The sequence below is a fragment of the Benincasa hispida genome, chromosome 8 (genome assembly GCF_027475165.1).
Source record: "Benincasa hispida cultivar pf3 chromosome 8, pf3_genome.v1.1, whole genome shotgun sequence".
In the NCBI taxonomy this organism is placed as follows: Eukaryota; Viridiplantae; Streptophyta; class Magnoliopsida; order Cucurbitales; family Cucurbitaceae; genus Benincasa; species Benincasa hispida.
The window spans coordinates 37230929-37245726 of record NC_143485.1 but is presented as its reverse complement, the minus strand read 5'-3'; positions in this window follow the sequence as shown (position 1 = coordinate 37245726).

Sequence of the window (14798 nt, the reverse complement as noted above, 5' to 3'; positions counted from 1 at the left end):
CATAGTGTGATTTAAAGTTTCAAAACATTGTAACGGTTGGATCCTAACCCGTGGAAAGGATCGGGTTTGCTCTTGAACCCGTAAAAGGAGCAAGGTAGCGGTTCGGCTCTCATCCATGGAAAGAGTCAAAAGAAGATTTTTTAGTCGAAGTCCCAAGAGGCGCTTGGAAAAGTGGATGTAGGTCGTATTTGACCGAACCACTATAAAAACCACGGTGTCTTCTTCTCTATCTCTTTTCTAGTTATTCTTGCATTTAATTTTAATTTCTTGATTTTGTTGGTTGAGATTGATTGAGTATATTGTTACATAATTTTTATCAATCTTGTTATTTAGCATAAATTAGAGTTTTTATCAATTTAATTTAAAAATATCTAATTAGATCAAATTGAACATATTTAAGAAAAAAGTTTAATTAAACCCTATTCACCCCCGTCCTTCCCTCTAGGGTTGCCATACCGATCCAACAATTGGTATCAGAGCCTGGGTTGCTCTCTTGAAATTAATGTTCTTGATAAACTTTATTATTAGAGCATTATGGCAAACCTAGTAGCAAATGGAATTGTTGAAGAGCAATCTACTTCTAGACCTCCTTATTTTGATGATTCAAATTATGCATATTGGAAAGTTAGAATAAAAATTCATTTGCAATCTATTGACTATAATTTGTGGTTAATTGTTGCCAAAGATCTTTATGAACCCATGAAAAAGGTTGGTAATGTTGATAAGCCTAAATTAGAAGAAGAGTATGATGAAAATGAAATGAAAAAGTGTTCTTTTAATGGTAAAGCTATTAATTATTTGTATTGTGCTTTGAGCAAAGAAGAATTTAATAAAATATCCACGTGTTCTTTCGCTCAAGAAATTTGGAATACTTTTGAAATTACTCATGAAGGAACACATCAAGTTAAAGAGTCTAAAATTAGCATGCTTGTTCATAATTATGAATTATTTAAGATGGATGCTAATGAGTCTATAACAGATATGTTTACTAGATATATTAAAATTATCAATGCTTTGAAGAGACTTGGTAAAGTCTATACAACATTGGAAAATGTTAGGAAAATTCTTAGGTCTCTACCTAAAACTTGGGAAGCAAAGGTGACAACAATCCAAGAAGCAAAAGATCTCACCAAACTTCCATCGGAGGAACTCATTGGTTCACTCATGACCCATGAGATCACTATGAAGGAACACTTGGAGGATAAGGCCAAAAAGAAGAAGAGATTGCATTAAAGACCATCTCCTTGGAAATTAACTCCAAAGATGAGGATGTCCTTGATGAAGATGACATCACCTATTTTTCACCTAATTACAAAAACTTCATCAAGAGAAAGAAGCAATTCAAGAAACACCTATTAACCCAAAGAGAGTCAAAAGGTGAGAAAAGCAAAAAGTATGAGGTGATTTTTTATGAATGCAAAAAATTAGGTCATATAAGAATAGATTGTCCCCTCCTCAAATCATCGAAGAAATCCAAGAAGAAGGCAATGAAGGCTACTTGACCCAAAGAGATTTAAAAGGTGAGAAAAACAAAAAGGATGAGGTGGTTTATTATGAATGCAAAAGGTCGGGTCATATAAGAATGGATTGTCCACTCCTCAAATCATCGAAGAAATCCAAGAAGAAGGCAATAAAGGCTACTTGAGATGATAGTAGTGAAAGTGGAAGTGGAAGTGATGGTGAAGAAGTGACATACCTTGGTCTTATGGTCCATAGTGAAAAAATGAACTTGATGATGAGGTAACTCTAGAATCCCTTTCTTATGATGAATTGTTTGATGCTTTTGAAAGTATTCAAAATAACTTAGAAAAACTTAGCTCAAAATATGTTGTGCTTAAGAATAAATACAATACTTTGACTAGTGAAAATAAGTCTTTACTTGATGAAATTACTTGCTTTAAAGAGAATAAGCATGTATGTGATTGTGATGAGGAAAATACATTGCTTGAAAAAGTTAGATTTCTTGAGCATGAATGGTTGTTAAAAGGATAATTTGATTAAATCACATAAAGAAAAAGAATTAAATGTTTTGTAAGAACTTGATAAAACTAAGGAGTCTATTAAAAAAAGTTGACAATAGGTGCTCAAAGATTGGACAAAATAATTGACGTAGGCAAGCTTTTTGGTGATAAGAGAGGTTTGGGCTATATTGATGAATGTTCTGCTCCTTCAAGTTCTAAAACTATATTTGTTAAAGAATCTTCTATCGTGCGTAATATGCCTAATGTTGTGTCTAATAATGCTAAATCTAGTTTTGTACCTATATATCATAATTGTGATGTTGAAGGTCATACTAGACCTAAATGCTTTACATTGAAGTATGGTCACACTACTTCAAAAAGAAACCTTTCTCAAATAGCAAAGTTTTACAATGCTCCAAGAAAGAATTTCTCCAAGAGTAAAGTGCATAAATTTGTTGTTAGAGATAAATCATTGTATAACGTTGTTTGTTTTTTCTTGTGGCAATTATGGGCATAAAGCATATTCTTGTTACATGTCTAGATCTAACACTTTTAAAGGCTAGTTGCATAAATAGAATTTAAGCCCAAAATAATAGAATATGTAGTATAAAGATAAAATAATTGCATATATAGATCAAAAAATGGTAAAAGACTAAAAAACCAAACCCATGCCTAGCCACCATTTTTTTCGCTTCTTCCCAGTTTTTTCAAATTAAAAGCTATCACTGATAGCAGCTATCAGTGATGACCATTGATAAGTTCTATCAGCTGCTATCGTTGATAGCTTCTATCAATTGCTATCGATGATAGTTGCTATCAATTATTATTAGCTATCATTGATTCACTTTCAATTTTAGAAAAATTAATAGAATCTTTTAGAAAAATTAATAGAATCTTGAAATATTACCTTTTAATTTGCTATCAATTATTATTAGCTATCATTGATTCACTTTCATCAATTAGAATTAACGTTGAAATATTACTACTTAAGGCTATCAATGGCTATCAATGATAGATTTATAAATAGTGATCAACTTTGAAAGAAGACCAACAACTTTGATTACCATAGTAGTTATCACTAATAATCTTTTATCATGGCTATCACTGATAGCAACTATCAGTCATTATCACTGATAGACTTTCATCAATTAGAATCAACCTTGAAATATTAACACTTAAGGCTATTAATGATAGATTTCTATAACTGGTTATCACCTTTGAAAGAAACTTGATATATAGATATCACTTAAGTTTTATCACCGATATCACTAACATCACTCATATTGTGGTTATCAGTGATAGCTTTTTTCACTGATAACATCACTAATAAGATGCTATCAACGATCTCACTGATATCATGCTATCAGTGATAGTTCTCTATCGCTGATAACATGCTATCAGTGATAGTTTCTATCACCGATAACGTGTTATCGAATAACTTCTATCATCAATAGGATGCTATTAGTATTAGCTCCTATCATTGGTAACATGCTATTAGTAGTAACTCTATCAATCATAACCACTGAACACCTTTTTGCCCCTTTCTTGTCCTTCCCAAACATTTATAAGTCTCTTTTCTTTTCGATGATAATTTCTATCACTGATAAACATTCTATTAGTGATAACTTCTAGGCATTCCACATACATTTTAATTCGAGATTCAACTTTATTAATTAAATTCACTAAGTTGGCTATCAATGATAGATTTCTACAAATGGCTATTAACTACGAAAATATAATCAAAGATTAAGCTATCAATGATAGAAAATATTAGTGACTATCACTGATAAACTTTCATTTGCTATTTATATTTATTATTTATTATAATAATCAAACTTAATGATTGGCTTGTTGGTGTTAAATCTCTTATGAATTGAATACTTTCAAGTCACACATATGGAACTCAGCCTCATAATTCTTGTGAAAAAAAGGAGAAGAAGAAAAAATTCAAATAAAGGAAAGAAAAATTTTAAAAATACGAGAAAGAAAAGAAGCAAAAACTGAAGAAAAAGAAAGAAAATTAAATAGAAAAAAGGAAGCAAAAACTGAAAAAATGAAAGAAAAACTAAAAAAGAAAAAGAAAAAGAAAGACAAGAAGTAAAAAATCAGAGAAAGACAAGAAAATAAAATAATGAAAAAAAGATAAGAGAAGAAGCAAAAATTAGAGAAATGGAAGAAAATAAAAATTAAAAAAAAAGGAATAAGTAAGAGTTGAAGAAAGAAAAAAAAAAAAAGGAATAAGTAAGAGTTGAAGAAAGAAAAAAAAAAAGGAATCATCAAAAACTGAAGAAAGAAAAGAAAATTAAAAAGAAGGAAATGAAACAAAAATAAAAAAAATAAAGGAAAGAAGCAAAAAATCGGATAAAGGAAAGAATTAAAAAAAAAAAAAAAAGGAGAAGAAACAAAAACTAAGAAAATAAAATGAAAAAATGAAAATAGGGAGGGAAGAAGCAAAAATCAAAGAAGATAAATAAAATAAAAAGACTAAAAAAAAGTTGTACAACAAAATAAAATAAAGGAGGGCGAAATTGAAAAGTAAAAAAAAAAAAATCAAAGATTGACTAGTCAACTCATCCATATTTGTAAATATTTTTAAAATGTAATATATTTTTAGATTTTTTCTCTTATTGTACTATACATTACAAATATCCTACTTTTAATGCTAATGCAAAAATGAAATGGATCCCTAAGTTTGTAAATGCTAACACTATTGAACCCAAATAAGTGTGAGTACCAAAGAATCAAACTTGAATTTTTTGTTTGTACACTACAAGAATTCTGGGCTTTAATATCGGTTTAAAACCGACATTAAAGAGTTTAATGTTGGTTGACAACTGACATTAAAGTTAATATTATAAAAACCCTTTCATGTCGGTTTTAAACTGATATTGAAGAGGGTGTACAATGTCAGTTTAAAATTGACATTAAAAGGCTTTAATAACACTATCTTTAATGTCGGTTTAAAACCAACATTAAAGTCCATGATTATTATCCATTTTTTTCAATTATTGTCTTTTTTTTTCAATTATTGTCTGTGTATTCAATATAATTATTGTCCAATCAATTTTTAATGTCAGTCACAAAGTTAAAAATGACATGTCCTTAAAACCAAGGTAATCAACCTGTACATGCACAAAATAAATTCTTAATTGCTTGCTTTCATAAATCCATAATAATAAGTTATAAAAGAGGAATTGGAGGTGATAATTTAACTCTAAAATCAAGGTAATCAACAAATTACCAAAACTCATAAGCGTTACATAGCAAAATTAAAATTTTGATCCAAACAAGAGCGAGAACATAATTTTAAACTATAAAATACAAACTAAAACTTGTAAATATCCCCCCTAAAAAAAAAATCAAAAGTGTACACACACTTGTTGTCATTATATAGTGTTTTCCGAATAGTCTTTCAATTGCTCCTTCATTTTGTTCTCTCCACCATCCACCACATATTTGATCCAAATTGAAAGCATGACTTCCTACAAGCAGAAAAAAATGGACAAACAACATATAATAAGAACTTATAAAAATATATTAAAGAATGTTGCACATCAGGAAAATATGTCATCTGTTCTTCAATGTTGCACATCTTCACAAACTTAATATACAATTCCAACCTTTCAAAGTTTATATAACAAAAGTTGCTCATAACACAAAATATACACTAGTTATTTTCCCTTAGCTAGAATTGAGCTTAAACCAATAAGCCAAAAACTAATTAAACTAAGGTTATTTTCCCTTTGCATTACGTTCATAACCCACCCCAACTAATCCCAAAGTCCTTGAAGGGTATCTCCAAATGTCTCAAACTCTTTCCACCTTTGAACACTCTTGAGGTACTTAAGATTATATCAAATCCAAGAAAGAACAAATTTTAAACATGGAATTTACAGCAATTGAGCTTTCTTACCTCAAAACACTTTCTACACATTCATCAATGAAAGTGAAAAATCTTGTTTAAAGACCATCTCCCCACATCTCAAACTTGTCTACAGAAGTGACGGTCTTTCTACAGAATACAGCAGGAGCCTTTTCCCTTCCTCTTATGTGAATGGGTCGATAGCATGAGATCCTACATTATGAATTGTCCAGAGATAACATAACCATTTCTTGCATTTGGATCTACCTTTCCATGTTCCAAATGGACCATAAATGTTGTGGAACCTCCCAATTTGGCACTCAATACCGAAATCCTTAGTATAATGTTTGCACAACTCCTTTGTAGCAAGCTTCTCCAAACCATAAGCATCTTGGGACTACGAAACAAACATTACCACGGTTTTAATAAGCACATGTCTAACAGTTGTTTTGTTTCCAAATCATTAACACATAAGTAAATATGAACATTAGTTTCCAATTGCTTAAATTCAGGGTAGATGCAAGCACTAGAATCATAGAAAAACCTGCACTCACATGATAGAAAAACCCACACTCACACTAGTAGCACAACTATAAATGTTACATTATATAAACATGGGGTAGGAACTCATACCTTATCTTTTATCCAACCTTTCAAATTAAATAATGCTCTTTGACCTGTTTATATTACCAAAGTGACTGAGGCTTAAAACATGTTATATTTAATTCTTAAGTTGATAAAAAACAAACAAACAAACAAACAAACTTTCATAATTGCAACCTCTTTACATTACCAATGTGCATAAATGGTACATTCAAGGCAAAATTCTTGTAGTGAATGTGTTGGATCTAGAGTTTCCCAAGAAAAACCATAAAAAGGTTGCGATACCAAATCTTTACTCCTTTGTTGCACCTGCAAAACAAGAAAACTCAATAGTTGAATAAATGAGAGAATATTCTTTTTCAAGATCTTGGAGAAGAGAAGCTTGGTTACCTAGATATGAGCTACGAAGACGATGGAAAATTTTCGACAACATAACGATGCTACCACAACAAAACCAATATTTACCTTGAACTTGTTCAAAGAAACACACTCCCAATAATATTCCACAACCACTTGTTCTCAAATATAATTTCGAGATATATTTCGAGACTCATGTCCTTAGAGTTAGACTCTTTCTATACATACTTCGAGAAAAGCTAACAATGAATAAAATACCTAACAGATGGAAACATATCACAAATCTAACATGTAGTTTGAGATATATTTTGAGACTCGTGTCCTTAGAGTTAAACTCTTTCTATAAATACTTTAAGAAAAGCTAACAATGAATAAAATATCTAACAGATGGAAACATATCACAAATCTAACATGTAGTTCTATGGAGCAATAAAAAAATCTAAACATTCAACAATCAATCAATAGATCAGGATTTGCACATAACTAAGTTAAGAAAATACCTCTCTCTTCTTGCATTTCTCATAAACATCAAAATGATGTTCTTGACATTTGCTCTTCTCTGAGCAATGTTCTTCAAGACCTATAGTATTTGGAAAAGGAAATTTTCTCTAATACAAAATTAAATTTTGTTGCTTCTTCAAGTTCATAAGTTGTTCATTACCCTACATGAAGAATGTCTGAAGAAACCTATAAGGAGAGTTTTGAAGTACTAAACTAGAACAAAAATCTTGAAGTAAACAAACCCAAATACCCATTTTGCCTCTTTTTTCTTCCACTCGTTCTAAGTGTCCACTATAGAAATATACTCATTTTGCCTCTTTCTTGATGTCTTTTCTCTACAATCAAACAATATAGAAACTAAAAAAAAATTCACAGGCAAGTTTTAGGGATAGGAAACAAGAACAAAGAGACATTCTAATTGAACTCCACCAACTAAGGGAGTTGCAAAACTGCACTTGGTACTGTTGGCCTACCTACAATCGTTTGGCTACTTGAGCCAAGCAAGAGAACACTATTTAATATCAACTGGAAAAGACAAATCCATAAAAAAATACTCATTAAAGTTTGCTCAAGATTAAATACATAGAAGAACTATAGTCAATAACAGTATAAAAACGCACACAAATAACAAAAAACAAGTAGACAAGGTATTAATAGAAAACATGAAAAAATCAGTAGAACAATATTCAATTGTGACAAGACCAAAGGGCATTAGAAACTAACAATAAGATTTTGAATAAAAGCTAACAAATGATGATATGTGTTATATTTTCTTTAGTTAGTCTAAAGCAATTATTCTTACCAAATAAAATATATCATTATACATTTTAGCCCCATCTATGACAAGTTGAAAAGTGCAGCTTCTCATATATGTAAAACAATTGTTTTTTAGGAGCTCTACTATATTTTGTCACACTATCATAAAAAACAAAGGAGCTTTTATATATTTATTCATCTAAAAACTTCTTTACAGCCCATCAAATTAATGTTTAAGTCAAATTAGGAATGGAGGTTTGAAGATTGCGTGTAATACTAGAAATTTTAAAGGGAAAAAATGAAAATACGTTTGTCGGAGTAAGGGAAGAGAGGGCCTGGTTTGCCGTGGATGGTATGAGCGTTAAAGGCTGGTGGAAGTCCCAATTTGTTGGCTTGCAATTGTCACAAAAATATTTGATCTCATTTGTTAGAGCTCTATTTTCAAAATTTAAAAGGTATTTGTTAATTTTTTTCAAAATTTAAAAGGTATTTGTTAATTTTTTTCTTTCTGAGGGATTCATTTTCGATCAAATTTAAAAACTCAGAAGTAGAGTAGTGAAAATTACGGGGACATTTGGCCAAGAACGAACCCGACGGTGCGTATAACGAAGACACACGAACGATGATGCGTGACTGTGACACTTCGACTGAGACACGCAGATTTGGCGGAGACACGCGAACGACGATAGAACGAGTGGCAGATTCGGAGAAGACACACAAACGACAACGGAACTAGCAGACCTAGTGGAGATACGCGATGAGGCGGAATAAGCAGCAGATCCGACGGAGACACGCGAATGACGACGGAACGAGCAGCAGATCCGGCGAAACGACCAACAGATCCGAGCGATTGGATGCGGCAACGGGGGTTGCACGACAAACAAACTTGTACGGAGGTCAGATCTACACCAAGTCAAACTCTTCGCCCACGATCGACGGACGAATGGCAAGAGGTTTAGAAGAGAGGAGTGAGAAAGAATAAGGTCTGAAGAGGGAAAGGAAATGAAAAAAAAAAAATGGTGTGGGGGGGGGGGGGGTCGGGGGGGAGGGGATAGAAAGTGAGAAGATAAATTAAGCGGGTCTTCAATGTCAATTTAAAACCGACATTAAAGGTACCCCTACAATGTCGGTTTAAAACCGACATTAAAGATCTGCTTTAAAAAAAATAATAAAATCGACATTATACATCCGATTTCACTTTTTCCAACCAACATTAAAGCCCAAAATTCTTGTAGTGGTAGGTTTGTTTGAAAGTCTCCAAGAAAAATAAGTGGTACTTGGATAGTGGTTGCTCAAGGCACATGACCGAAGACCGATCCAAGTTTATTTCTTTCTCCAAAATAGATGGAGGCATGGTAACTTTTGGTGACAACAAGAAAGGTAAAATTATTGGCAATGGCAATATAGGTAATGAATCTTCTATTTTGATTGAAAATGTGCTTTTAGTTGATAGTTTAAAGCATGATTTACTTAGTATTAGTCAATTGTGTGACAAAGAATTTAGAATTGTATTTGATAAAAATAACTGCATCATGAAAATGCTTGTAATAGAAAAGTCATGTTTGTTGGAAATAGGGATGAAAATGTGTATACCATTGACTTGAATTATTGTCCTATTATTGATAAATGTCTTTCCATATTGCAAGATGATTCTTGGTTATGGCATAGAAGACTAGGACATGCTAGCATGCACTTAATTTCAAATATTTTCAAAAATTCTTTGGTTAGAGGTCTTCCTAAATTTAAATTTGAAAAAAATAAAGTTTGTGATGCTTGTCAAATGGGAAAGCAAACTAAGTCTTCTTTCAAATCTAAAAAATCGATCTCTACTACTAGACCCCTACAACTATCACACATGGACTTATTTGGCCCTTCTAGATTTGCTAGCTATGGAGGAAATTATTATGCATTTGTGATAGTTGATGATTTTTTTAGATTTACTTGGGTTTTGATGATAAAATATAAGGATGATGCTTTGAAAAGTTTTATTACTTTTGCTAAAAGAGTTCAAAATGAAAAATGATTTTTTATTTCTAAAATTAGGAGTGATCATGGAGGAGAATTTGATAAAGATGCTTTTAAAGCTTTTTGTGAAAAAAATGATTTTTCTCATAATTTTTCCTCTCCAAGAACTCCTCAACAAAATGGTGTGGTTGAAAGAAAAATCGTACTTTGTAAGAATTTGCTAGGTAAATGTTGAATGAGTATGGTCTACCTAAATATTTAATGGTGGAAGCCGTTAATACCGCTTGCTATGTCTTAAATAGAGTTTTAATTAGACCAGCTTTAGATAAAACTCCTTATGAGCTTTGGCATGAAAAAATTCCAAATATTGGATATTTCAAAGTTTTTGGTTGCAAATGTTTTATTTTGAATAACAAAGAAAAGCTTGAAAATTTTGATTCTAAGACGGATGTTGGTATTTTCCTAGGATATTCCTCTACTAGTAAAACTTATAGAGTTTTCAATAAGAGAACTTTAGTTACTGAGGAATCTATGTATGTTATGTTAGATGAATCATGCAATAATATTTTTAACGAGTCTATTTGTAGTGATGATTTAGAAATTTTTTTGGAAATTTACTTATTAGTGAAAAAGGCAAAAAAATTAGCTCAAGTATACAAGAAGCGAGCATCAATGAAAAGAAGGAAGATGATACTTCCTCCATGCCTAAAGAATGGAGATATGCTTCATCCCATCCCAAGGATTTGATTCTTGATGATCCCGAACAAGGTGTGAAGACTCATTCTTCTCTTAATTTATTTAGTAATTTTGCTTTTGTTTCTCAAATTGAACATAAGAGTTTTAAAGATATCGAATATGATGAGTTTTGGATTTTAGCTATGCAAGAAGAATTAAATCAATTTGAAAGGAACAAAGTTTGGGAATTAGTCCCTAAGCCTTCTAATGCATCTATAATTGGAACTAAATGGTTATTTATAAATAAAATAGATGAAAATGGAAATATCATTAGAAATAAAGCTAAACTTGTAGCTCAAAGTTATTGTCAAGAAGAAGGCATAAATTATGAAGAAACTTTTACACTAGTTGCTAGATTAGAAGCTATTAGAATGTTGCTTGCTTTTGCCTCTTATAAGAATTTCATTTTGTATCAAATGGATGTGAAGAGTGCCTTTTTAAATGGTTATATTATGAAGGAAGTTTATGTAGAACAACCACCAGGTTTTGAAAGTTTTAATTTACCTAATCATGTTTATAAGTTGAAAAAGACTCTTTATGGCTTAAAACAAGTCCCAAGAGCTTTGTATGATAGGCTTAGCAACTTTTAACTTGAAAATGACTTTAAAATGGAAAAAAATGATACTACTCTCTTTATTAAGGTTAAGGATAATGATATGCTTAAAGTGCAAATATAAGTGGATGATATTATATTTGTTTCTACTAGTCCATCTTTGTGAAGAATTTTCTAAGTGTATGCTTAGTGAGTTTGAGATGAGTATGATGGGAGAACTTAGTTTCTTTCTTAGACTCCAAATCAAACAACTCAAGGATGGTATCTTCATTAACCAAGAAAAATACACAAGGGATTTTCTCAAGAAATTCAAATTCAATGAAGGTAAAATTGCAAAAACTCCCTGAGCACTACCACTAAGCTCGACAAAGATGAAAAATGTATTTGTGTGGACATAAAGACTTATCGAGGTATGATCATATCTTTATTTTATTTGACTGCTAGTAGACCCGATATTATGTTTAGTATATGTCCATATGCTAGATTTCAATCTTGTCCTAAGGAATCACATTTGCATGCCGTGAAAAGAATATTTAAATATTTGCTTAGAACTATTGATGTAAGCTTGTGGTATCCTATAAATGTTGAATTTGATTTGGTTGGATATTTCGATGCAAATTTTGCCCGTAGTTTACTTGACCGTAAGAGTACTAGTGAGACTTACCAATTTCTTGGAAGTTCTTTAGTATCTTGGTATAGTAAAAAGCAAAACTCGGTTGCTTTATCCACTACCGAAGCGAAATATATTGCGTTTGTTAGTTGTTGTGCATAAATTCTTTAGATGAAACAAACTCGTTGTGATTTTGGATTAAAGTATGATAGTATGCCCATATTTTGTGATAATATTATTACTATTAATTTGATTTAGAATTCTATCCATCATTCTAGGATTAAGCATATTGATATTAGACATCATTTTATTAGAGAGCATGTACAAAATGGTAATATTATCCTTGAATTTGTAAGCTCTAATAATCAATTAGCGGATATTATTACCAAACCTTTGAACGAAGAAAGTTTTTTTAAAAATAGGCTTGAGCTTGGTATTATTGGTTGTGATGCATCTTGATTTTCTATCATACTTGATATTATATTATATAGTGCATACTGATAGGGGAAGAATTGAAATCTTTGTATATGTCATATTTTTTAGGGAGTACTTATACGTTTATTGTTCTTTTTGATGATTCTAAAGGGGGAGAAGTATAAGAAAAATGTGTTGAATGTATTATCTAGGGGGAGAATTAGTTAAGGGAAGAAGTTAATTCTTTTAAATGAATTTTAAGCATAAACTTTGTGATGATATGTATACCTGATATTAAAATTACTTGTTAGTCATATGTATTGTTATGGTTATATGCATTTCAAGTTATTCTTCTTCTATGGTTTGTCATCGTAAAAAAATGGGAGATTGTTGGCTTTTTGACCTTTAATCCCAAATTAATTAATTTTAATTAATTAATTAATTAATATTTTGATGATAACAAATCTGATTCTGTTTATTAATAATTTTATTATTTTGAATAGTCCATGATTCTGAGGCATCTTGAATCACCCAATCGGAGTTCGGATGAAGAAGATATAACAAAAAGAAGTGTAAAGAAAACATAGCCAAGATGGTGACGTGGCAAACTAATCATCAAATTAGACCAATTAAAGAAAGCCACTTGGAGTTATAGGGTGAGTGACATATGGGACTTTAAATTTGCAATTGGTGGATTTTAGTTTTTATTGAAAGAAAAGAGAATTAAAATAAATTGATTTTGTTAAATTAAAAAAAAAAGGAAAATTGAATTTTAAAAAAATGAATTTAATATTATTTTATGTTTGTGTCTAACGGCTAATTTTTTATAAATGGTGGGCTCTTGTTTTTTGTTAGGTTTTAAAAGATATATATTATTATATTATATTTTGTTTGTGTCTAATGGCCAGTTGAGTTTAAATCTCAACCATTCAATTTAACTTTTTGAACAATCTAATGGCTCAAATTAAAACCCTCTTTTTACCTCACTTTCCTCTCTTTTTATATTTCATCTTCTCCAAAATTATTTTTAACTTTTCACATTTTACAATCCTCAAAATTAGCCAAAAAAAAAAAAAACCACCATTGTTACTCTCTCTATAAGCTTCCAATTTTTTTCTTTTCATCTTATTCTTGAGAGAAATTTATATTGTATTGTGAGGATTAAAGTGTGTGAACTCAATCTTGTATACTCACTCTTTTTAGAGAGTTTCTTTGTGTGATTTAAAGTTTCAAAACATTGTAACGGCTGAATCCTATCCCGTGGAAATGATCGGGTTTTCTCTTGAACCCATAAAAGGAGCAAGGTAATGATTTGACTCTCATCCGTGGAAAGAGTCAAAAGAAGATTTTTTAGTCGAAGTCTATAAAGAAGATTTTTATAGACCAAACATCTATAAAAATCATGATGTATTCTTCTCTATCTCTTTCCTAGTTATTCTTGCATTTAATTTTAATTGCATGATTTTGTTGGTTGAGATTGATTGAGTATATTGTTATATAATTTTTATCAATCTTGTTATTTAGCATAAATTAGAGTTTTATCAATTTAATTTTAAAATATCTAATTAGATCAAATTGAGCATACTTTAAGAAAAAGTTTAATTAAACTCTATTCATCCCTCCTCCCTATAGGGTTGTCATACAGACTCAGTTGTTCATAATAACGATTGGATCAATAACCTTGAACCAAATCGCGCGAATTGCTCGCGAACCAAGTGCATTGAACATGAACTGGTCGAACCATGAACTAAACCGCTCACGAACCGCGTCATTTTTTCCATCTTGGAGCTTTGCATCATTGTGACCTATATTTACAACACTACAGGAAAATCTTCGTCCGTCTCTTCGTAGCGTTGCAACGCTGTTGTACAATCGTTTATTGTACAACGGCGATTTGCTCCGATTTATGCCTCGTTTCTCCAGGAACGTCGCTAAAAAATTCACGAACGACACTTACAAAGAATTACAAACTTGATTGCATATTAATGTCCAAAACAACGGGCTCGTACAAACCAATTTGTAAAATAAACCAGTAAATTCTACATAGTCCAATCCCAAAACATCCATAATTGCAAAACTATACATTCATCAACATGAAACAAAGAACAGTAATGCAACCCACCATTAAATGAATTTTAATTTCGAAAATATTAAAATTAGGACCAAGAACCTAACTCTGATACCATTTGAAGGACAGTGAGGTCCGATGTGAAAGCGAGATTGGTCCTAATTTCAAATTTCATAGTGAATTAAAATTACTGAGAACTAAATGATGCATTCCAACAAAATTTACAGCATGCTTGAAAAATAAACAGAAGAGAGATCAAGGTTTGTATTTACACTTACCCTTGAAGACGAGATCTTCATGAATTACTCCCTTATTGGTCACAAACTCTTCAAAAACGAACACCTAAAAACCGCAGAAAAAACAACCCAATTTGGACACCACCAAGAAGTAATTCTTTATATTCTCCTTAGGGT